Source organism: Ranitomeya variabilis, chromosome 1 (assembly GCF_051348905.1).
Source record: "Ranitomeya variabilis isolate aRanVar5 chromosome 1, aRanVar5.hap1, whole genome shotgun sequence".
Lineage (NCBI taxonomy): Eukaryota > Metazoa > Chordata > Amphibia > Anura > Dendrobatidae > Ranitomeya > Ranitomeya variabilis.
In genome coordinates this window covers 573831825-573854668 of record NC_135232.1, presented here as the reverse complement: position 1 = coordinate 573854668, position 22844 = coordinate 573831825, and the positions used below count along the sequence as shown (strand labels likewise).

General features: G+C 47.5%; 1 protein-coding gene across 2 annotated transcripts in view; it reads left to right on the top strand.

Annotated features, from left to right (window-relative positions):
* The first annotated feature begins 5293 nt into the window (after window positions 1–5293).
* Window positions 5294–22844, top strand: part of LOC143768746 (cholinesterase-like) — a 55165-nt gene continuing 37614 nt past the window's right edge. Inside the window, exons 1-2 of one of the 2 annotated variants that reach the window (XM_077257406.1) lie at window positions 5294–5319; window positions 15062–15172. The gene's annotated coding sequence lies outside the window, so the exon portion shown is untranslated. The remainder of the gene's footprint in view (window positions 5320–15061; window positions 15173–22844) is intronic. The other variant, XM_077257399.1, reaches the window with a different exon arrangement.

Here is a 22844-nt window from a genome sequence, read left to right as displayed (position 1 = left end):
AAACAAGTTCAAGCTTTCTTGGGCATTGCCGGCTATTATCGCTGGTTCATACCCAACTTTGCGGCCATGGCTACCCCCTTGACGGATCTTACCAAAGGGAGGGATTCCGTCATGGTAAAATGGACCTCAGCGGCTGAAGAGGCCTTCCACAGTCTGAAACGGGCTTTGTGCTCTCAGCCCGTACTAGTGACTCCTGATTTCAGCAGCGAGTTTGTGGTGCAAACGGATGCTTCTGATACTGGTATTGGAGCTATACTTTCCCAGGTATGGGACGGAGTCGAACACCCGGTCCTCTACCTCAGTCGGAAACTGAATGTGCATGAGCAGAGGTATGCCGTGGTTGAAAAAGAGTGCCTAGCCATCAAATGGGCTCTCGACTCCCTCAAATATTACCTGGCAGGTAGGAAGTTTAGGCTGGTCACGGACCATGCCCCTCTCAAATGGATGCACCTCCACAAGGACCATAATAGTCGGGTAACCCGGTGGTTCCTTGCCCTGCAGGCTTACTCGTTCACGGTGGAGCACCGCCCCGGGGTACAGATGGGGAATGCTGATGCCCTGTCCCGAGTGCACTGTTTCAGGAGTGTCTTTGCTCGACCGGAGTGGTCTGAGCAGGGGGGGAGGATATGTAAGAGTCATGTCGGCCTGGTAGTCGGGGGCAGGTATATCTCGCCCAGGTATTTGTCCTATGTGAATTAGGCCGTTCAGTATCTTCAGGATACCGAGGGGTTAATAACTGCAGGAATAAAGGCTGACCAGCTGGAGGTTTCAGGTGTCAGCCTGGGGCACACAGAATGTCTGTCTGTGTGAGACACATGTGAGTAAGAGCTGTGCTCATGACCTGTGTTATGTTTGCTGGGTGGGAGTAGCCCCCCCAGTTGTTAGATAGGAACGTGTTTGTTTAGTAAGTGCCGGACAGGCAAGGATTTATTTTTATGATTTGTTTTCTGTATTTGCTTTCACTTTAATAAACCTGACCTGAGGTCAGTCTACCTGGAAACCTGCTGTCGCCTCAGAGTTTAATGCACAAACCACGTGACCTTTGACCCCAGCAAAGGCGATCCCGGAGTGTTTTGTTACAGCACGCACTGCTGCCGAGAGCTTCCCTGCACTGAATGTGTCAGCACCGGCAGTAACAGCGGTGATGTCACCGCTGTGCTCTGCTTTACGGCCGGCGCTGACACAGTCAGTGCAGGGAAGCTCTCGGCAGCAGCGCGTGCATTACCAGCGCTCCTGCCGAAAGCAGTTTTAACCCTGTGGACGTCGGGGAGCGTGACAGACATCAGAATGTGAGTATGTACTGTTTTTTTTTTTAACTTTTACAATGGTAACCAGGGAAAATATCGGGTTACTAAGCGCAGCCCTGCGCTTAGTAACCCGATATTTACCCTGGTTACAAGTGAACACATCGCTGGATCGGCGTCACACATGCCGACCCAGCGATGATAGCGGGTGATCAGCGACCAAAAAATGGTCCTGATCATTCCCCAACGACCAACGATCTCCCAGCAGGGGCCTGATCGTCGGTCGCTGTCACACATAACGAGATCGTTAGCGGGATCGTTGTTACGTCACCAAAAGCGTGACGTTGCAACGATATCGTTATGTGTGACTCAGCCTTAAGTTTTTGAGGAGTTTTGAGATTTGGAGAAGGGAGATTTTCTGCTTAGTTTCTACTTCAAAAATTCCTTGAAAAACGTCATAGACCCTTGCAGCTTATGAGTACTGTCCAAGCATATATTGGGGCCATACTTGCACACAGACAGCACAAGGCCTGAATATACTCACATCTGAACAGGATACAGACCCATTAAAGGGAACCTGTCATGTCCCAAAATGCTATTAACTAGCAGTTATGGTATTCATCTGCAGGTTAATAGCATTGTAAAGCTGTGTGGGGACCGCAGTGAATGCCCGGCTCTCACGTGGAAATTAACTTTATTTCTCCCAGCAGCCTCCTACTTTCACTAATAGAGGCGCAACTGGCATAGCTTCAGTTTGAATAGAGCTTGTAAGCTCTGCTCTGAAGCTGGCCAGGTTGCTGCAGTGCAATGTTGTCTCACAATCCAGCTAACTTTAGTGTCACTGTGCTCCTCCAATACTATTATAGGAGGCAGCTTTTACTCTGCAGCATCCGAGGCGCAAACAGATTGGGCTCAACTGTCAATCAAGCAGGAACCCCCATCTGGCCTGGCATGCTGGAACGCTAAGGAGAGGTGCACTTCAGCTTAAAATCTTAAGACAATCTTCTAAAGTAATGACCCAAGTTTACCAAGTATAGACCCACCTTTGAAGACCTGATACATGCAAAAGGGATTGATTCCAGGTAGTGTACCTTTATTCTTACTCATACACATATAAAACCAGGTTTATTACCTCTTCTACTGACCTAGTATAATGCTTCCTTGTATGCAGTGCAAAAGAAAAATTATTTGCATTAGTCCTGTATCTAAATAACATGGTCAAGAAAAGTTTGTTGGCCCACTTAGTATCCAGCATCAGAGGCACATGCTCCTCCAACCCTGCTTCAGCTACAGGCAGCTGGAAATTAATGAGGAGAGGGAAGAAAAGGAGTGGAGTAAAAGAGGACAACAGGATAGCCAAAGTCAGATGATTTCATAGACACATATGTTTTCAGAGGAACTTAATACAAAAAATGATTAATGTCAAAGAAAATGTTAAATAAATTGCGATAGCCCCAATATCCTTCTCTCTTAAGTCACATTCACAGAGATTCTAGAAGCTGCAATATTTGGAGTTGTTCAGTAGAATTCTCACATTCAATATCTGCCAAATCCTGCAAAGTTCCTTTATGGTTGAGGACCTGTAAGTGCATCATCATGCCTAGAGATGAGGAAATCAGGCAAAATTTGAGTTTGCCGGTTTCTGTGGATTTTCACAGGAAATTCAATTTGCGGAGAAGTTATTTTCCAGTAATTTAACATTCTTCGTTATGGTCTGGGATCATTTTAGAACCCCAAACATAAAAAAAAATAATATGTAGAACATTGAAAAAAAATCCTTATACTCACCCTCTGCTTTCCTCTCCGATCTCAGACCCTCCACTACTCACTGTCACTGGTCAAGTCACATCTTCGTATTGAGCATGACCGCACTGAAATCCCTGGGATTCTAACGCTGGCCAATGACTTCCGAGTTTGATTATGCTCAGAAATGCTCTGTGCAAGCACAAAAAGTTACTGCATCATGATGTTGCATGACTTTTGTGGGCGTATGTGCAAAAACCTGTGAAAGGTCCAGGAATTTCAGGACAGGCGGCAGAGATCTGAAAATGTGATAAGGACAGGAGTGGAGCTGGTGGTCGCTTATTTCTTACTCTTTACTTACAATGTGCAATGACAATGCGCTCTGTTTCCTGCTCATCACTTTTGATCAGAGCTGGTGAGAGAGCGCACTGTCACTGCGCACTGAAGAGATCTTACTGATAATATGTCAGAATTGACGTCTGACGCATGTGCGGCACCCCAGGGTCCTGGTCATCGCATTGGTATTGCTTTCCTCTCGGGGACAGTGAAGATACGTTTGGAGGCAATGAAGGATAACTGCATCCAGGTATCACAAACATGTAACACATTTCACACTCCAGGCCACCAGGGGGAGCTCTTGCTCCTATTTATTAGGTCACTCCCCACATAGGTAAAACTGGTCGCCTGTAGGGAAAGTTAGTCAGTTGCTGGCTGAGCTCCGCTCAGTTAGTTGGTCCCTGGCAGGGGTGGGATCCTGTCAGAGAATGAAGGAGAAGGACACGGAGCTGTGCATTGCCTCAGAGCTGCAGCTCCTAGGAAGAGACATCAAAGGCAGAACTGTATTGCAGCGAGCGCGAAGGAAGTCGCAGCAAAGGAATGGATACCAGAAGGGGACCAGCCCTACACAGGCTGCCTCCTTCTGAGGCTCAGAAGCCCAGTAGCCAGAACACCGAGGGTGTAAGGAACTTTATGCCTTGCTCCAGAGACCGGCAGGACAGCTAATTTCACGTTACCTGTCCGCCCTACACCCAGGAGGCACGGTGGCACCCCTTAGAGGCTGGGGCATGATAGAGTCCCTATAAACCGCCTCAAGCCACCAGTCATACGGGTTTGTCCTATCCTATATGGGGGACAGAGAGAGAGACATTACATCTGTGAGGACCTTATGTGAAGCCTTAGGCAGTAAGGAACTACAACACTGCAGTGCAAGGGAAGGCTACTGATTTCCACCTGGACAAGGGGACTCTGGAGTTGCCTCCAAACTGGCCAGACTCTGCCTACCCTGTGGTCTGGTGCTCTGGACTGTGGATGCTGAAGTCTTCAGTAAAGGTAAACAGAATGCAACCTTATGTCCTCGTTATTCTCTGCGCTTGCACCATCCACCGTCTACACACCGGGAAGCCCTGGGGACATACTTCACCTGTGGGAAGGTATACCATCTAGCTGCCATAGCATCACCCCAGCGGACCCCTTAAAGTCACCCTGACAGAATACCACAGGTGGCGTCACGAACACAAACTTTATCCCTTTAAGGACCTTTCCCTTTTACATGGGCGCCCTGGGCCACGGACTGGGTCGCAGCCACCGTGACATCCCACCGTGAAGTACCGGACCCGGTACCGAGTAACCCCTGGCCCGTGGGGCGACACATCTGCTCAGTAAAAAAGGCACTACACCAGCCCCTGAAACAGAAATCATTGATGACGTTTTGTTTCATGTTGATTACTGAGGATGCAGCAGTGACCTCTTATAATGACTCCCAGTGGGCACTGGGATTCTCAAAGTATGCAGTAGAAAAAAATAAGGCAGTTAGACAGAGTAGTGAAGCAACTGTAGGGAATTTTTCATTAAGGAATATTAGAAAAAAAGATTATATTATGACATTAAATAGATAGAGATTTAGGAATAAATTAACATTTAGTTTCAGACACCCCATTAAATGGCTTGGGGAGGAGATGTTTCAGACAGGGTCCCTTTAACACAGTTATTGATCATACCCCATGTACACAGGTTTTATTTTTCTATGGTTGCATACTTTTACAACCTTAACTATCTTGCAGAAAAAAAAATGAAAATGTTTTGAATATAATAAAAATATATCACAGCCTAAAGGTTCAGTCTTTTTTTTTGAGATTTCAAAGTAAAGGTAAATTAATGTTATCTCTGACTTTATTGATTTCTATCTGTTAAAATGTAATTGATCTCAAGATTAGACTCTGGAACATTAACGTAATATTTGCTAAGTTAAGATTAACTTTATGAAAGGCAGAAGCTTTATAAAGTTACCAGTGAAGTCAAATAAAAATATAAAACAAAGCGTGACAAAACGGTGGTGAGTAAAATATGATATAAGAAGAACATAAATATTGCTGTATATAATTCTTACATGTTATACAAACTGTAGAAGTTATCCACTTTCCATCAGCACAATTTCTGAAACATATATTTTTTGTTAGGAAGTTGTAAGGGTTCAAATTTGACCAGTAATTTCTAATTTTTTCAACAAAATTTATAAAACCATTTTTTTAGAGACCAAATTACATTCGAAGTGACTTTGAGGGGTCTATATGACAGAAAATACTCAAAAGTTACAAAATTGTAAGTGTGCTAAAAATCACATTCAAGAGGTTTATTAACTCTTCAAGTCATTCACAGGAATTTTTGGAATGTGGAAGGAAAAAATTAACATTGACCTTTTTTTCACATAAATTTTACTTTAGACCCCAATTTTTTTACTTTCTCAGGAGTAACAGGAAAAAATGGACCTCAAAATTTGTTGCACAATTTCTCCTGAGCATGCTGATACCCGATATGTGGGAGAAAACCACTGTTTGAGAGCATGGCAGGGCTCAGAATGGGAGGAGTGCCATTTGACTTTTTGAGTGCAAAATTTGCTAAATAACTAGAGGATGCCATGTCGCATTTGGAGAGCCCCATGTCCGTAAACAGAGGACACTCCCAACAAATCACCCCATTTTGGAAACTAGACCCTTCAAGGAATGTATCTAGATGTGTTTTAAGCACCTTGAAACTCCAGGTGCTTCATAGAAGTTTATAACGTTGAGCTGTGAAAATAAAAAATCACATTTTTCAAACAAAAAAAGTTATTTTAGCCCCAATTTTTTTATTTTCACAAGAGTAACAGGAGAAATTGCACAGTAACATTTCTTATGCAATTTATCCTGCATTCACCGATACCCCATATGTGGGGGAAATCTACTATTTAGGTGCATGGCAGGGCTTGGAAAGGAAAAAGCACTATTTGACTTTTTGAATGCAAAATGTTCAGAAATAATTAGCACTCGCTATGTCGTATTTGGAAAGCCCCTGATGTGCCTAAACAGTGGAAACCACCCACAAGTGACACCACATTGGAAACTAGACCCCTCAGGGAACTGATCTAGATGTACGGGGAGCACCTTGAACCCTCAAGTGATTCTCAAAATTTTGTAACATTGAGCAGTGAAAATTTAAAAAAATCACATTTTTCCCATACAATTTGTTGTGCGAATTATCCCGAGTACATTGTTTTAGGGCAAGCGAAATGCACCAAATAATTAGAGAAAACGAATAAGGTGCATTCCCAGCCCGGGGTCCACCATGCAGAGATGGAACCTGCTGCTAAGCAATGACGGACTATATGGCGGTACAATGAGAATACACACACGGGTTAACTTCACCCTGTGTGAAAGAAGAGAACCCTGTTGCGTCACAGGGCCGCAGTACCGCACGTAACGGAAATAATAATAAAGTAGCATGAGAGTGCATGCGGTGCCGCACTGACGGACGCCACTAACCACCCAGACTTGGGTTTGGAAAGCGCGGTGATAGCGCACGGCACTGCAATGGCGGTCACAGCAATAGACACTGTTTGTGTACTTGCGTTGGTAAAGTCGGGCACTAGATTACAATCATCCTCCTTACGCGAGCATTCAAACACAAGGGAGGGGATGATTAAAGAGCAACTTTCACTCACAACACACACACATAAACTAGTGTATACTAGCGCATGGCCGTGCGGCCATGCAAACCTTTTTTAGCTGCAGCAAGTTCAGGACCTTCCTAGAGGACCAACGAGAACTGCTACAGTAACTCAGCAACTTCCGGACCTTCGTGGAGGACGAATAGGAACTACTGCAGTACCTGAGCATGTGACCCCAGACTGAGAGGTCTTCCTTTGGGCATGCTCAGAAGGGGAAAAGCAGGACTTAATCCCAGAGACATCTGCTCACCGCTAATCTGTACAGGCTACAATGGCAGAGCCTGGAAAGGCAGCAGTAACCCTTTGCACAGAACCAGACTGAGCGAGATGCTGGAACCGACGTCTCCGCTGAGCAGGCTCCACTGCGGCTGATGCAGAATGAGAGACTGCAGCAGACAAGGCTCGAGATTCCCCCTGTGCAGCGGTGGGAACTCGACTCCTAACATTACCCCCTACTTGGGCCTCGCTACGCTCAAAGGCTGCAATGAGCAGCGGAGCCCGAATGTGCTCTACAGGTTCCCAGGTTTTGTACTCATGACCGTGGCCCTTCCAGTCCACCAGATAGTATTTTTTGCCACATACCACCTTGCACCCCATGATAGCATTCCCCTCGTACTCATCCGTGGACGAACCCGATGTCCCGGCAGATGACTCAGGAAACCGGGAACTATAGACGGGCTTTAAGAAGAAGATGTGGAAGGTGTCGGTGATACCAAGGCATGGAGGAATAGTCAAATGGTAGACCACAGGGTTAACCTGTTCTAGAACCTTAAAAGGACCAATGTAGCGAGGCACAAACTTAGTGGACTCAACTCGCAGCCTGATGTTACGGGCGGAGAGCCACACTAAGTCGCCAGGAGCGAAGGTCGGAGTGGGGCGCCGGTGAGCATCGGCAGAAACCCTCATTCTCTCCTTGGAAGCCCAAATGGCATCCTGTGTGCAGTCCCAAATGCCACGTGCCTCCATTGCCCAGTCTGCCACCTTGGAATCAGTGGATGACACGGGCATGGGCACTGTTATGATCCTAGTGGCTGAGGATCACAAAACGGACTAGCTAAGTTTATGAACATAGACACGAGCTCTAGGGAGGTGGTAACTGGACTGACCGCAAACCTGATCCTAACCAACACACTAAAGGAAGCCGGTGAACGTGCCTAAAATCCTGGACGTCTCGACGCAGCCTGAGAAACTATCTACTCCTGGAGGGAAAGTAAGACCTCACTTGCCTCAAGAGAAATCACCCCAAAGATATAGGAAGCCCCCAACAAATAATAACGGTGAGGTAAGGGGAAAACACAAACGTAGAAATGAACACAGATTAAGCAAATGAGGCCCGCTAATACTAGATAGCAGAAGACAGATAGGGAACTGTGCGGTCAGTAAAAAACCCTATGCAAAATATCCACGCTGAGAATACAAGAACCCCCACACCAACTAACGGTGTGAGGGGAGAAACTCAGCCCCCTAGAGCTACCAGCAAGCAAGGAAATCACATATTAGCAAGCTGGACAAAAATAAACCAAGAAACATGTGACCACTGATGGTCAAAAAATGAACCAAGCAAAACTTAGCTTCTCTTGAAGAGACTGATAACGAAGGACTGCAGGAGAGCTCCAAAATAGCACTGAAGACATTGACAGCAGGCAACAACTGAGAGTCCAGGTGAACTAAATAGGAAACCAGCTAAGAGATAACGAGACAGCTGATCCTGCCTCAGACCTGCAGAATGACACAAAGAACCACCAGAGGGAGCCCAAAGACAGCACTCACACAGTACCAGTTGTGACCACAAGAGGGAGCCCAAAAACAGAGTTCACAACAGGGCACAGGGACACGCGGACGCTGGCTGTAATTAAGGAGAAAAGGAGTCTGCCCAGTGGAATCAGCTACGTCGTTGTTCAGAGCAAATTCTGCCCAAGGTAGCAAAGATTTCCAGTCATCCTGCCTAGCAGAGACAATATGTCGCAAATATGTCACCAGAGTCTGGTTGGCCCTCTCTACCAACCCATTCGTCTTGGGATGATATGCAGAGGAGAGATTTAGTTCTATGCTGAGTAAGCGACAGAGCTCTCTCCAAAACCGAGACGCGAACTGGGGACCCCAGTAACTGACAATTTTATCAGGCATGCCATGTAAGCAGAAAATATGTTTAATGAACAACGCCACCAAGGCCCGTGCAGAAGGTATCCGTGGAAGCGGCACCAAGTGCACCATCTTAGAGAAATGAAAAAGATCCGTGACAACCCAGATAACGGTGCAGTTACGAGACTTGGGTAAGCCCACCACAAAGTTTATCCCGACCATCTCCCAGGGCCTGTCTGCCACCAGCAGGGGGTAAAGTTACCCAGCAGGCTGTTGCCGAGGAGACCAATTCTTGGCACAGGAGACACACGCCCAAATATAGTCCCCGACGTCGCGGGCCATATGCAGCCAACAGTACGTCCTCGCCAAAAGCTCAGATGTCCTCTTGGTCCCAAAATGTCCACCCACCCTGGACGAGTGAGCCCAAGAGAGAACCTCCGGTCGCAAATTAGATGGAACGAAAGTCTTGCCTGGGGGCACAGACTCTAGCAAAACCGGAGCCACAGTTCTCAGGCTCTCAGAAGGGACAATAAGCCAAAGTTCCTCCTCCTCAGATTACACTACGGAGCTAGAGAGAGCGTCGGCACGAATGTTCTTCTCACCGGAGAGAAAATGGAGAGTAAAATGGAACCAGGAGAAGAACAGGGACCATCTAGCCTGGTGAGAATTCAGACGATGGGCCATCTGTAAGTACACTAAGTTCTTGTGGTCTGTGAACACTTGGAAGGGAAAGCGAGCTCCCTCCAAGAGGTGTCTCCACTCTGAGAAAGCCAACTTCATGGCTAGCAACTCCCTGTCCCCAATGGAATAATTCCTCTCTGCTGGTGAAAAGGTCTTGGAGAAGAAGAAGCAAGGATACTTCCGACCTTGAGCATCCTTTTGGAAGAGGACTGCTCCAGCACCAACGGATGAGGCATCCACCTCCATAATAAATGGCATATCTACATCGGGGTGATGCAGGATGGGGGCGCTAGCGAAGTGTGACTTAATCGAGAGAAAGGCCTTGGAGACCTCCTCTGACCACATCTTGGGATTTGCCCCCTTCTTGGTGAGGGCAACCAAGGGAGCTACCAAAGTTGAGAAGTGTGGAATGAACTGGCGATAGTAATTAATGAACCCCATAAAGCACTGCACCACTTTAAGAGAATGGGGTTCCTGCCAGTCCATCACAGCCTGTAGCTTGGCGGGATCCATAGCCAATCCCTGGGCAGAGATGATATAGCCAAGGAAAGGCAAAGATTCCTGCTTAAACACACACTTCTCCAACTTGGCGTAGAGGCAGTTTGCCCGTAAGAGGTCGAAGACTTTGCGAACATCTCTCTGATGGGAGTCAATATCTGGAGAGTAGCTGAGAATATCATCCAGATAGACTACGACCGAGGTGGTGAGCATCTCCCGGAAGATGTCGTTCACACAGTCTTGGAAAATGGCTGGGGCATTACAGAGCCAGAAGGGCATCACCAGATATACATAGTGCCCATCCCTGGTGTTAAAAGCCATCTTCCATTCATCCCCCTCACGGATGTGAATCAGGTTGTAAGCACCCCGCTGATATAACTTAGTAAATACCCTTGCTCCCTGTAGCCTATCAAAAAGCTCAGATATCAGGGGTAGTGGGTATTTATTCTTAACGGTGATGGCGTTAAGACCCCTGTAGTCTATGCATGGATGTAGTTCTCCTTTCTTCTTCTGCACGAAGAAGAACCCAGATCCTGCCTGTGACACTGACTTCCTAATGAATCCTCTTGCCAGATTCTCTTGAATGTACTGGGACATTGCCTCCATCTCCGGGAGAGATAACGGATAGACTCGACCCCAGGGAGGCTCAGCACCAGGCAAGAGGTCAATAGGACAGTCATAGGGGCAGTGAGGCGGAAGGGTCTCTGCAGCCCTTTAGGAGATCACATCCGCATAGGACCAATAGTGCTTGGGGAGAGAGGAAAGATCTGCGGGTACCTCTGTAGAAGCCACCTGAACACACTCCCTCTGACATCTACACTCACATGATTTACTCCATCCCCAAATTTTCCCTGTGGACCACTCTATATGAGGAGAATGATAGCGAAGCCATGGTATCCCCAACAGGACCTCATCAATCCCCTCAGGAATGTCTAATAGGGAGATAATCTCATGATGTATGGAGACATTGAAAGAGTGAATGGAATAGTCTGATGTGTAATCTGTGAGGATAGTGTTGACCACTCGAACGGTCACAGGTTTGGCGAGCATCACCAGGGGTATTGCGTGACGCTGGGTGAAACCAGATGACATGAAATTACCTTCCGCCCTGGAGTCCAGGCAAAGCTGTACCATAAGAGTGGATGGGCCTATGGTAATTGTCCCCTTGAAGGACAATTTAGAGGAAAACGTCTCCGTGTCTAGTGTACCTCCTCCAACGACCACTAGACGCTGATGTTCCCCCGACAGCTGAGAACACTTGGAGGCATGATGTCCTGACTGCCGGCAAACATGACAGACCATAAATGCATGAGTGGGCCGGGACTTAGATCCTGCATGCAACGCCGCTACAGCCTCATGTGACTCGGATGCCTGGACCGGAGATTCCTGAGGTTTGGCGAAGGTGGGAGCCAGCCGAAACCTTTGCTACACTGGGCCCGCTCCAACCTTCGCTCGTGAAAACGAAGGTTGATGCGGGTTGATATAGCTATGAGCTCCTCCAGTGTGGCAGGAATTTCCCTAGTGGCCAAAGCGTCCTTCAAATGGTCAGCCAGCCCTCTCCAAAATACCGGGATAAGGGCTTTATCCGACCATTCCAGCTCAGGCGCTAATGTCCGGAAGTGGCGGCAAAATGGCTGACCATGGATGAACCCTGAGTCAAATGCCAACAGTTGGAGCGCCGTATCATGGGTTGCTTGGGGTCCTAAAAAGACCTGTTTCAGAGTGCTCAAAAACCGAGGAGCACTCTGCACCACATGATCGTCGCGTTCCCACAGCGACGTAGCCCACTTCAATGCCCTGTCCAACAGCAGAGAAATTATGAATCCCACCTTTGCCCGCAATGTGGGAAAACGTGCTGCCAGGAGCTCGAGGTGTATATCGCACTGGCTCACGAAACCCCTACAGGATTTACTGTCATCAGAGTATTTCTCTGGCAGTGGGAGGTGAGATAAGGTCGGAACAGAGATGGCAGTGGGTAAAGCTGCCACAGCCATGCTAGCAGCCTGAATAGCTATTGCGGTAACATCCAGCGCTGAGGTTGCATGCTCGAGAGCTGCCAACCTGCCCTCCAGCAGCTGGATGTATCCCCGCAATCGCTGTTCGTCCATCATTACTTAGCCAGACCCTGGTGCTAGTATAATGTTAGGGCAAGCAGAACGCACCAAATAATTAGAGAAAAGGAGTAAAGTGCGTTCGCAGCCCGGGGTCCACCGTGCAGAGATGGAACCTGCTGCTAAGCAATGACGGACTATATGGCGGTACAATGAGAATGCATTCATGGGTTAGCTTCACCCTGTGTGAAAGAAGCGAACCCTGTTGCGTCACAGGGCCGCAGTACCGCACGTAACGGAAATAATAATAAAGTAGCATGAGAGTGCATGCGGTGCCGCACTGACGGATGCCACGCCGTGTGGCCATTCGAACCTTTTATAGCTGCAGCAAGTTCAGGACCTTCCTAGAGGACCAATGAGAACTGCTACAGTAACTGAGCAACTTCAGGACCTTCCCGGAGGACCAATAGGAGCTACTGCAGTACCTGAGCATGTGACCCCAGACCTCCACTGAGAGGTCTTCCTTTGGGCATGCTCAGAAGGGGAAAAGCAGGACTTAGTCCCAGAGACGTCTGCTCGCGACTGATCAGTACAGGCTACAATGGCAGAGCCTGGAAAGGCAGCAGTAACCCTTTGCACAGAACCACACTGCGGCTGATGCAGAATGAGAGACTGCAGCAGACAAGGCTCGAGATTCCCCCTGTGCAGCAGCAGGAACTTGACTCCTAACACATTGATACCTAATATGCAGATATGTAGAGGAAAAATACTGTTTGGTCGCAGGGTAGGATTCGGAAGGGAAGAAGCGTCTTTTGACTTTTTGAATGCAAAATGTGCTGGAGTCATTGGCGGACACTATGTCAGGTTTGGAGAACCACTGATGTGCTTTAACAGTTGACCCCCCCCGCATACGTGAACCCATTTTAGAAATTAGACCTCTCGAGGAATGTGTCTAGATGTGCTATTAAAAAAGTTATTTAGCCTCTTTTTATTAATTTTCACAAGGGCAAAGGAGAAATTGCACCATACAAATTGTTGTTCAATTTCTCCTGAGTACGATATCCCATATGTGGGGAAAAACTACTGTTTGGGGCGCATGGCAGGGCTCAGAAAGGAAGGAGTGATGTTTTGGAACACAGACTTTGATGGAATTGTGTGTGGGTGTCATGTCGTGTTTGGAGGGCCCCTGGTGTGGCTAAACATTGGAAAAGCCCCATAAGTGACACCATTTTGGAAACTAGACACCTCAAGGAATTTATCTAGACATGTGGTGAACACCTTGAACCTCCAGGTGCTTCGCAAAAGTTTACGTTGATCTGTGAAAATGAAAAAAATTCAAACCAAACTGTTGTTTTAACCCCAATTTTTTCCATTTTCACAAATATAGGAGAAAATGACACCATATATGTGCGTACCCTATTGCAGATTTCCAGATTATACTGGAATGGTTTGAGGGTGCCAAGTCACATTGGCAGACCCCCTAAGGTGCCAGAGCAGCAGAAATCCCCATATATATTTATAGACCTCATTTTACAAACTAACACTCCTCAATTATTTCGTCTAGGGGGTGCAGTGATAATATTGACACCACATGTGCCTCACAGATGTTCATACTATTGGGAGGTGAAGAAAGAATAATTATATTTTTACCACTAAAATTTTGTTTAAGCATCAAGCTTTTAATTTTTATAAGGGCTAATAGGAAAAAAATGGGCATCAGTTTGTTATAAAAATTTCTCCTCAGTGCACCAATACACTACATGTAAACACAAAAGACATTTCAGGTACAGTGCAAAGATCAGAATGGAAGGAGCACCATGTTATAGTGCAGATTTTACTGTCATGGTTTGCGAGTGCCATGACCCACTAAGAAAGCCCCTGAGGTGCCAGAGCAGCAGAACTTCTCATAAGTGAGACACCATTTTATAAAATACATCTCTTGATGAATTAATCTAGGGTTGCAGTAATCATAATGACATCACAGGTGTGTCATAGAGTTTTATACCATTAGGTAGTGAAGAAAACATAATTACATTTTTACCAAAAAATACGCTTTAGCACCAGATTTTGCAATTTCACAAGGAGAAATGGGTAAAAATGGCACCATAACTTGTCCCACAATTTCTACTGAACGTGGCAATACCCCATATGTGGCTGTACCGTACTGCTTAGCCATACGGCGAGACTGACTATTTTGACACCAAGGGTGTTTTCCAGAAACAAAAAGCAGTGGATGTTTCTGAGTAAATTGCAAACTGCAATTGTAGTGACCAGTACATTGTAGTGACCAGTACGTTGTGCCCAGATCGTGCTTCTGAAGACACACACCCATAAATTAGTTGGGCTTTCATCACTACACAAATTACAATCATGTGAACGCTAACTGTGATTTAGAAACACTGGTGTTCAGAAGGGAGGGGGACATTTGGATTGGGAGCGCAGAATTCGCTGGAAATCTTTGGGGGTATGAGGAGTCATAGCTGTTTTCCAGCCAGAGCCTTTGTGATACCAGTAACATGGAAGCCCCCTCTATTTCCATTGACAGATGATGGACCTAAGTGGGGACTTGTTTTTTGTGTAGATTGAGTTGAAGCTATTATTGGGAACATTTTACAAAACGTTTGGGGTAACAGTTATCCGGCGCTCTTTGCTGGGCACTTACTTTGGGGTTCCAATCTAAATCTCCGAGTGACATGATTCAGTTGAAACCCCTGAAGGATCCATTTACCATGATGAGGCAGCAGAGTTACTCTGGACTTTAACAGTTTCCTTCTTTTCAGAGGTGCACAAAGCTGTGGTCAATCACAGGCCAGACAGTGTCCACAGTACCTCCATCAGAGATTTACACGGAAACCCCGATGCAAGCACTCAGCGCAGAGCGGAGGATAAATGTGAGCCGATCCTTGCTGCAGTACAATATTTTTTCTTTTATTGCTTTCCTATCTTTTTTTATATTTTTACAAAAAGTTTTTTTTTTTTTTTTTTTTTTTAACTTTGTCCCAGTCTGGGACTTTCACTTTCAGCAGCCTAATCACTGCCATAATCCATTGTAATGGATTATAACTCTCAGTGCTGCACAGGCACAAGCCCATGAGGCCGTGCTCTGCGTTTAGTCTGAGGGGCTTGCTATAGCCTGGTGACCTGGATGCCGTCATGACGACATTGGGTCACCATGGCAATGATTGGGCCACTACGAGGAAATCGCAGGGGCGCTGATTGGAGTGCAGGTGAGGCTTCCTCCCTCTGCATGACTGCTAAATACTGCAATCACTAGTGATTGAAGTATTTAGGGGGCTAAAGTGCAGCAAGCCAACTTCATTGGCTGTAAGCCCTAATCATCAACATTAGCAGAAATAAACACTTGAAATAGAGCACTCTGTTTGTAAAGACTCTATATGAGTTTCCCTTTTTTTGTATTGAAGAACTGAAATAAATTAACTTTTTGATGACATTCTAATTTTGTGAAAAGCACCTGTATATATACAGCTCTGGCAAAAATTAGGAAACCACTGCAACATGTTCAGTTTGTCTGATTTTTCTCTTAGTAGGTATATTTTGAGTAAAATAATACAAAGTAAACAAGTTCATAATCATTTAGAAAAAAACAATACTAATGTTTTCACTCAGGAAGAGTTCAAAAATCAATATTTTGTGGAATAACCATGATTTTTAATCACAGCTTTCATGCTTTCCACCAGTCTTTCACACTGCTTATGGCGCAAAAATTTAAGCAGTTCTTCTTTGTTTGATGGCTTGTGACTATCCATCATCCTCTTGATTACATTCCAGAGGTTTGCAATGGGGTTCAGGTCTGGAGATTGGGCTGCCCATGACAGGGTTTTAATGTGGTGGTCTTTTAATTTTTGCCAGAGCTGTATAAATATATTTATTTACATACATATATGTTGTGACAGAGTCATTGTTACAGTGTACGAGGGGAGATATGTGTCACTGCGCATGTAGGCGTCAGTGGTATGAATTCAGGATATTTTTACCCCAGCACATTAAGTGTTGGGAGCATTAAAGAAAGCTGCATACATGGGCTGGTTTTATGTGAGCACTCATAGAGTGGGCGGGAAAGTGCTCAGCATATCTCTTCCTGCTGAGCTGAGACTGGCAGGTGTACTAGTAGGACCTGCGGTGATATCACAATCATGTTATCATCACATGTTCCTGGTTAAATACCTGGACATGAGAGACAGTCTTGGTTGTGTGTTGCTGTTTTGGGCATCTGCATGTTGTCATTCTATCATGTGCTGCTTTGATCCTGCGCCCCTATCCTGTCATGTGCTGCTTCCATCCTGAGCCCCTATTCTGTCAAGAGCTGTTCCCATCCTGCGCCCCCATTCTGTAATGTGCTGCTCCCATTCTGCACCCCCATTCTGTCATGTGCTGCTCCCATCCTACGCCCCCATCCTGTCATGTGTTGCATGCATTCTGCGCCCCCATCCTGTCATGTGCTGCTCCCATACTGCGCCCCAACCTGTCATGTGCTGCTCCCATCCTGCGCCATGTTCTGTCATGTGCTGCTCCCATTCTGCGCCCTCATTCTGTCATGTGCTGCTCCTGTCCTGCGCTCCCTTTCTGTCATTTGCTGCCTCCATCCTGCGCCATGTTCTGTCATGTGCTGCTCCCATTCTGCGCCCTCGTTTTGTCATGTGCTGCTCCCATCCTACGCCCCCATCCTGTCATGTGTTGCATGCATTCTGCGCCCCCATCCTGTCATGTGCTGCTCCCATACTGCGCCCCAACCTGTCATGTGCTGCTCCCATCCTGCGCCATGTTCTGTCATGTGCTGCTCCCATTCTGCGCCCTCATTCTGTCATGTGCTGCTCCTGTCCTGCGCTCCCTTTCTGTCATGTGCTGCTCCCATCCTGCGCCTGCATTCTGTCATGTGCTGCTCCCATCCTGCACCCCCATTCTGTCATGTGCTGCTCCCATCCTGCGCCACGTTCTGTCATGTGCTGCTCCCATTCTGCGCCCTCACTCTGTCATGTGCTGCTCCTATCCTGGCTCCCTTTCTGTCATGTGCTGCTCCCATCCTGCGCCCCCATTCTCTCATGTGATGCTCCCATTCTGCACCCCCATTCTGTCATGTGCAGCTCTCATCCTACACCCCATCCTGTCATGTGTTGCACGCATCCTGAACCCCCAACCTGTCATGTGCTGCTCCCACCCTGCGCCCCCATCCTATCATGTGCTGCTCCCATCCTGCACCATGTTCTGTCATGTGCTGCTCCCATTCTGAGCCCTCGCTCTGTCATGTGCAGCTCCCATCCTTTGCTCCCTTTCTGTCATGTGCTGCTCCCATCCTGCGCCTGCATTCTGTCATGTGCTGCTCCCATCCTGCATCCCCATGCTGTCATGTGCTGCTCTCAACCTGCGCCCCCATCCTGTCATGTGCTGCTCCCATCCTGCATCCCCATCCTGTCATGTGCTGCTCCCATCCTGCATCCCAATGCTGTCTTGAGCTGCTCTCTTCCTGTTCCCCCGTTCTGTCATGTGCTGCTCCCATCCAGCGCCCCCATTCTGTTATGACCTCCTCCCATCCTGCGCCCCCTTTCTGTCATGTGCTGCTCCCATCCTGCACCTCCATTCTGTCATGTGCTGCTCCCATCCTGCAATTCCGTTCTGTCATGTGCTGCTCCCATCCTGCGTCCCCATTATGTCATGTGCTGGTCCCATCCTGCACCCCCATCCTGTCATGTGCTGCTCCCATCCTGCACCCCTCTTCTGTCATGAGCTGCTCCCATCCTGTGCTCCCGTTCTGTCATGTGCTGCTCCCATCCTGTGCCCCCATTCTGTCATGTCCTGCTCCCATCATGCGCCCCATTATATTGTGTGTTGCTCCCATCCTGCGCCCCCATCCTGTCATGTGCTGCTCCCATCCTGCATCCCCATGCTGTCATGTGCTGCTCTCATCCTGCACCCCGTTCTGTCATGTGCTGCTCCCATCCTGCACCCCCATTCTGTCATGAGCTCCTCCCATCCTGCGCCCCCTTTCTGTCATGTGCTGCTCCCATCCTGCATCCCCATGCTGTCATGTGCTGCTCTTATCCTGCAACCCCATTCTGTCATGTGCTGCACCCATCCTGTGCCCCGCTTCTGTCATGAGCTCCTCCCAACCTGCGCCCCCTTTTTGTCATGTGCTGCTCCCATCCTGCATCCCCATGCTGTCATGTGCTGCTCTCAACCTGCGCCCCCATCCTGTCATGTGCTGCTCCCATCCTGCATCCCCATCCTGTCATGTGCAGCTCCCATCCTGCATCCCAATGCTGTCTTGTGCTGCTCTCTTCCTGCACCCCCGTTCTGTCATGTGCTGCTCCCATCCAGCGCCCCCATTCTGTTGTGACCTCCTCCCATCCTGCGCCCCCTTTCTGTCATGTGCTGCTCCCATCCTGCACCTCCATTCTGTCATGTGCTGCTCCCATCCTGCGATTCCATTCTGTCATGTGCTGCTCCCATCCTGCGTCCCCATTATGTCATGTGCTGGTCCCATCCTGCACCCCCATCCTGTCATGTGCTGCTCCCTTCCTGCGCCCCTCTTCTGTCATGTGCTGCTCCCATCCTGTGCTCCCGTTCTGTCATGTGCTGCTCCCATCCTGTGCCCCCTTTCTGACATGTCCTGCTCCCATCATGCGCCCCCATTCTGTTATGTGCTGCTCCCATCCTCGCCCCATCCTGTCATGTGCTCCTCCCATCCTGCATCCCCATGCTGTCATGTGCTGCTCTCATCCTGCGCCCCCGTTCTGTCATGTGCTGCTCCCACCCTGAGCCCCTGTTCTGTCTTGAGCTCCTCTTATCCTGCGCCCCCTTTCTGTCATGTGCTGCTCCCATGCTGAATCCCCATGCTGTCATGTGCTGCTCTCATACTGCGCCCCCACCCTGTCATGTGCTGCTCCAATCCTGCATCCCCATCCTGCCATGTGCTGCTCCCAGCCTGCATCCCCATGCTGTAATGTGCTGCTCTTATTCTGCGCCCCATTCTGTCATGTGCTGCTCCCATCCTGTGCCCCCATTTTGTCATGTGCTGCTCCCATCCTGTGCTCCTGTTCTGTCATGTGCTGCTCCCATCCTGTGACCCCATTCTGTTATGTGCTGCTCCCATCCTGTGCCCCCATCATGTCATGTGCTGCTCCCATCCTGTGCCCCCATGCTGTCATAGGCTTCTCTCATCCTGCGCCCCATTCTGTCATGTGCTGCTCCCATACTGCACCCCCGTTCTGTCATAAGTTCATCCCATCCTGCGCAACTTTTGCTGTTCCCATCCTACACTCCCATCCTGTCATGTGCTGCTCCCATCCTGCACCCCCATGCTCTCATGTGCTGCTCCCATCCTGCACACTTGTTCTGTCATGTGCTGCTCCCATCCTGTGCCCCCTTTCTGTCATGTGCTGTTCCCATCCTGCGCCTCCATTCTGTCATTTGTTGCACCCATTCTTGTTGTGAATTCCATTCTCAGACTCCCTCCTGTGGTCATGACTGGTACTTTGGTTAGTTCTGCTCTTGGACTCCCTCTGGTGGCTTTGAGCGGAACTGCTGGTCACTGAGGTTGGCTTTGTCAGCTGCTCTCGTTTATTGCTTGCTGGCTTCCCTATTTAACTCCACTCAGATCGTTACTTGATGCCAGCTGTCAATGTTTCAGTATTGGTTCAGATCTCTCTTGGACTTCTCTGAGAACCTGTCTACTCCAGCAGAAGCTAAGTCTTTGCTAGTTCATTTGCTGTTACTGCTTCCTGAATATATTTCTTAGTACTGCTAATTTCTAGTCCAGCTTGCTATCATGATATTCCCTTGCCAGCTGGAAGCTCTGGGGTGCAGAGTGGCACCTCCACACCGTGAGTCGGTGTGGGGAGTCTTTTTGCTTACTCTGCGTGGTTTTTTGTAGTCTTTTGTGCTGACCGCATAGTTCCCTTTTCTATCCTCTGACTATTTTAGTGAAGTCTGGCCTCCTTTGCTAAAACCTGTTTCATTCCTGTGTTTGTGACTTTCCTCTTAACTCACAGTCATTATATGTGGGGGCTGCCTTTACCTTTGGGGAATTTCTCTGAGGCAAGGTTAGGCTTCTATTTCTATCTTTAGGGGTAGTTAGCTCTTAGGCTGTGAAGAGGCGTCTAGGGAGAGTTAGGTACGCTCCATGGCTATTTCTAGTTTGTGTGATAGGAGTAGGGTTTGCGGTCAGCAGAGTTCCCACTTTCCCAGAGCTTGTTCCGATTACTAGTTTACTCATCAGGTCATTCCGGGTGCTCCTAACCACCAGGTCCTTAACAGTACAGCTGGCCCACAAAGTGTTAATGCATCTCAAAAGAGGGATAAGAGAAGTTCTGAACCCATTTTTTTTTCTTTGCATTGTGTTTTGTCTCTCTTTTCCCCTTAATCTCTGGGTGGTTCAGGACTCAGGTGTAGATATGGATATTCAAGGTCTGTCCTCTTGTGTGGATCATCTCACTGCAAGAGTACAAAGCATTCAAGATTATGTAGTTCAGAATCCGATGTTAGAGCCTAGAATTCCAATTCCTGATTTGTTTTCTGGGGATAGATCTAAGTTTCTGATTTTCAAAAATAATTGTAAACTGTTTCTTGCTTTAAGACCCCGCTCCTCTGGTGACCCCATTCAGCAAGTAAAAATTATTATTTCTTTGTTGCGTGGCGACCCTCAAGACTGGGCATTCTCCCTTGCGCCAGGAGATCCTGCATTGCTTAATGTAGATGCGTTTTTTCTGGCGCTTGGATTGCTTTATGACGAACCGAATTAAATGGATCAGGCAGAGGAAATCTTGCTAGCTTTGTGTCAGGGTCAGGATGAAGCAGAGAGATATTGTCAGAAGTTTAGAAAATGGTCTGTGCTTACTCAATGGAATGAGTGTGCCCTGGCAGCAATTTTTAGAAAGGGTCTTTCTGAAGCCCTTAAGGATGTTATGGTGGGATTCCCCACGCCTGCTGGTCTGAATGAATCAATGTCCTTGGCCATCCAAATTGATCGGCGTTTGCGTGAGCGCAAAATTGTGCACCATTTGGCGGTGTCCTCTGAGCAGAGGCCTGAGCTTATGTAATGTGATAGAACTTTGACCAGAACTGAACGGCAAGAACACAGACGTCAGAATAGGCTGTGTTTTTACTGTGGTGACCCCACTCATGCTATCTCTGATTGTCCTAAGCGCACTAAGCGGTTCGCTAGGTCCGTCACCATTGGTACTGTACAGCCTAAATTTCTTTTGTCTGTTACTCTGATTTGCTCTTTGTCATCCTACTCGGTTATGGCATTTGTAAATTCAGGCGCTGCCCTGAATTTGATGGACTTGGAGTTTGCCAGGCGCTGTGGTTTTTTCTTGGAGCCTTTGCAGTATCCTATTCCATTAAGGGGAATTGATGCCACGCCGTTGGCCAAGAATAAACCTCAGTACTTGACTCAGTTGACCATGTGCATGGCTCTTGCACATCAGGAAGATATTCGCTTTTTGGTGTTGCATAATTGGCATGATGTGGTCGTGTTGGGTTTGCCATGGCTACAGGTTCATAATCCAGTATTGGATTGGAAATCAATGTCTGTGTCTAGTTGGGGTTGTCAATGGGTACATGGCGATGTTCCATTGGTGTCAATTTCTGCTTCCACTCCTTCTGAAGTCCCTGAGTTTCTGTCGGATTACCAGGATGTATTTGATGAGCCCAAATCCAGTGTCCTACCCCCTCAAAGGGATTGTGATTGTGCTATAAATTTGATTCCTGGTAGTAAGTTTCCTAAGGGCCGACTTTTCAATTTATCTGTGCCAGAGCACGCCGCTATGCGGAGTTATATAAAGGAATCCTTGGAGAAAGGGCATATTCGCCCGTCTTCATCACCGTTGGGAGCAGGGTTCTTTTTTGTGGCCAAGAAGGATGGTTCTCTGAGACCCTGTATAGATTACCGCCTTCTCAATAAAATCACGGTCAAATTTCAGTACCCTTTGCCTCTGCTGTCTGATTTGTTTGCTCGGATTAAGGGGGCTAGTTGGTTCACCAAGATAGATCTTCGAGGGGCGTATAACCTTGTGCGTATTAAACAGGGCGATGAATGGAAAACAACATTTAATACGCCCGAGGGCCATTTTGAGTACCTGGTAATGCCATTCGGGCTTTCAAATGCTCCATCTGTGTTTCAGTCCTTTATGCATGACATCTTCCGAAAGTATCTGGATAGATTCGTGATTGTATATTTGGATGATATTTTGGTCTTTTCGGATGATTGGGAGTCTCATGTGAAACAGGTCAGAATGGTATTCCAGGTCCTTCGTGCTCATTCCTTGTTTGTGAAGGGGTCTAAATGTCTCTTCGGAGTTCAGAAGGTTTCCTTTTTGGGCTTCATTTTTTCCCCTTCTACTACCGAGATGGACCCTGTTAAAGTTCAGGCCATTTATGATTGGACTCAACCTACATCTGTGAAGAGCCTCCAGAAATTCCTGGGCTTTGCTAATTTTTACCGTCGCTTCATCGCTAATTTTTCTAGTGTGGTTAAACCTTTGACTGATTTGACAAAGAAAGGTGCTGATGTGGTGAATTGGTCCTCTGCGGCCGTTGAGGCTTTTC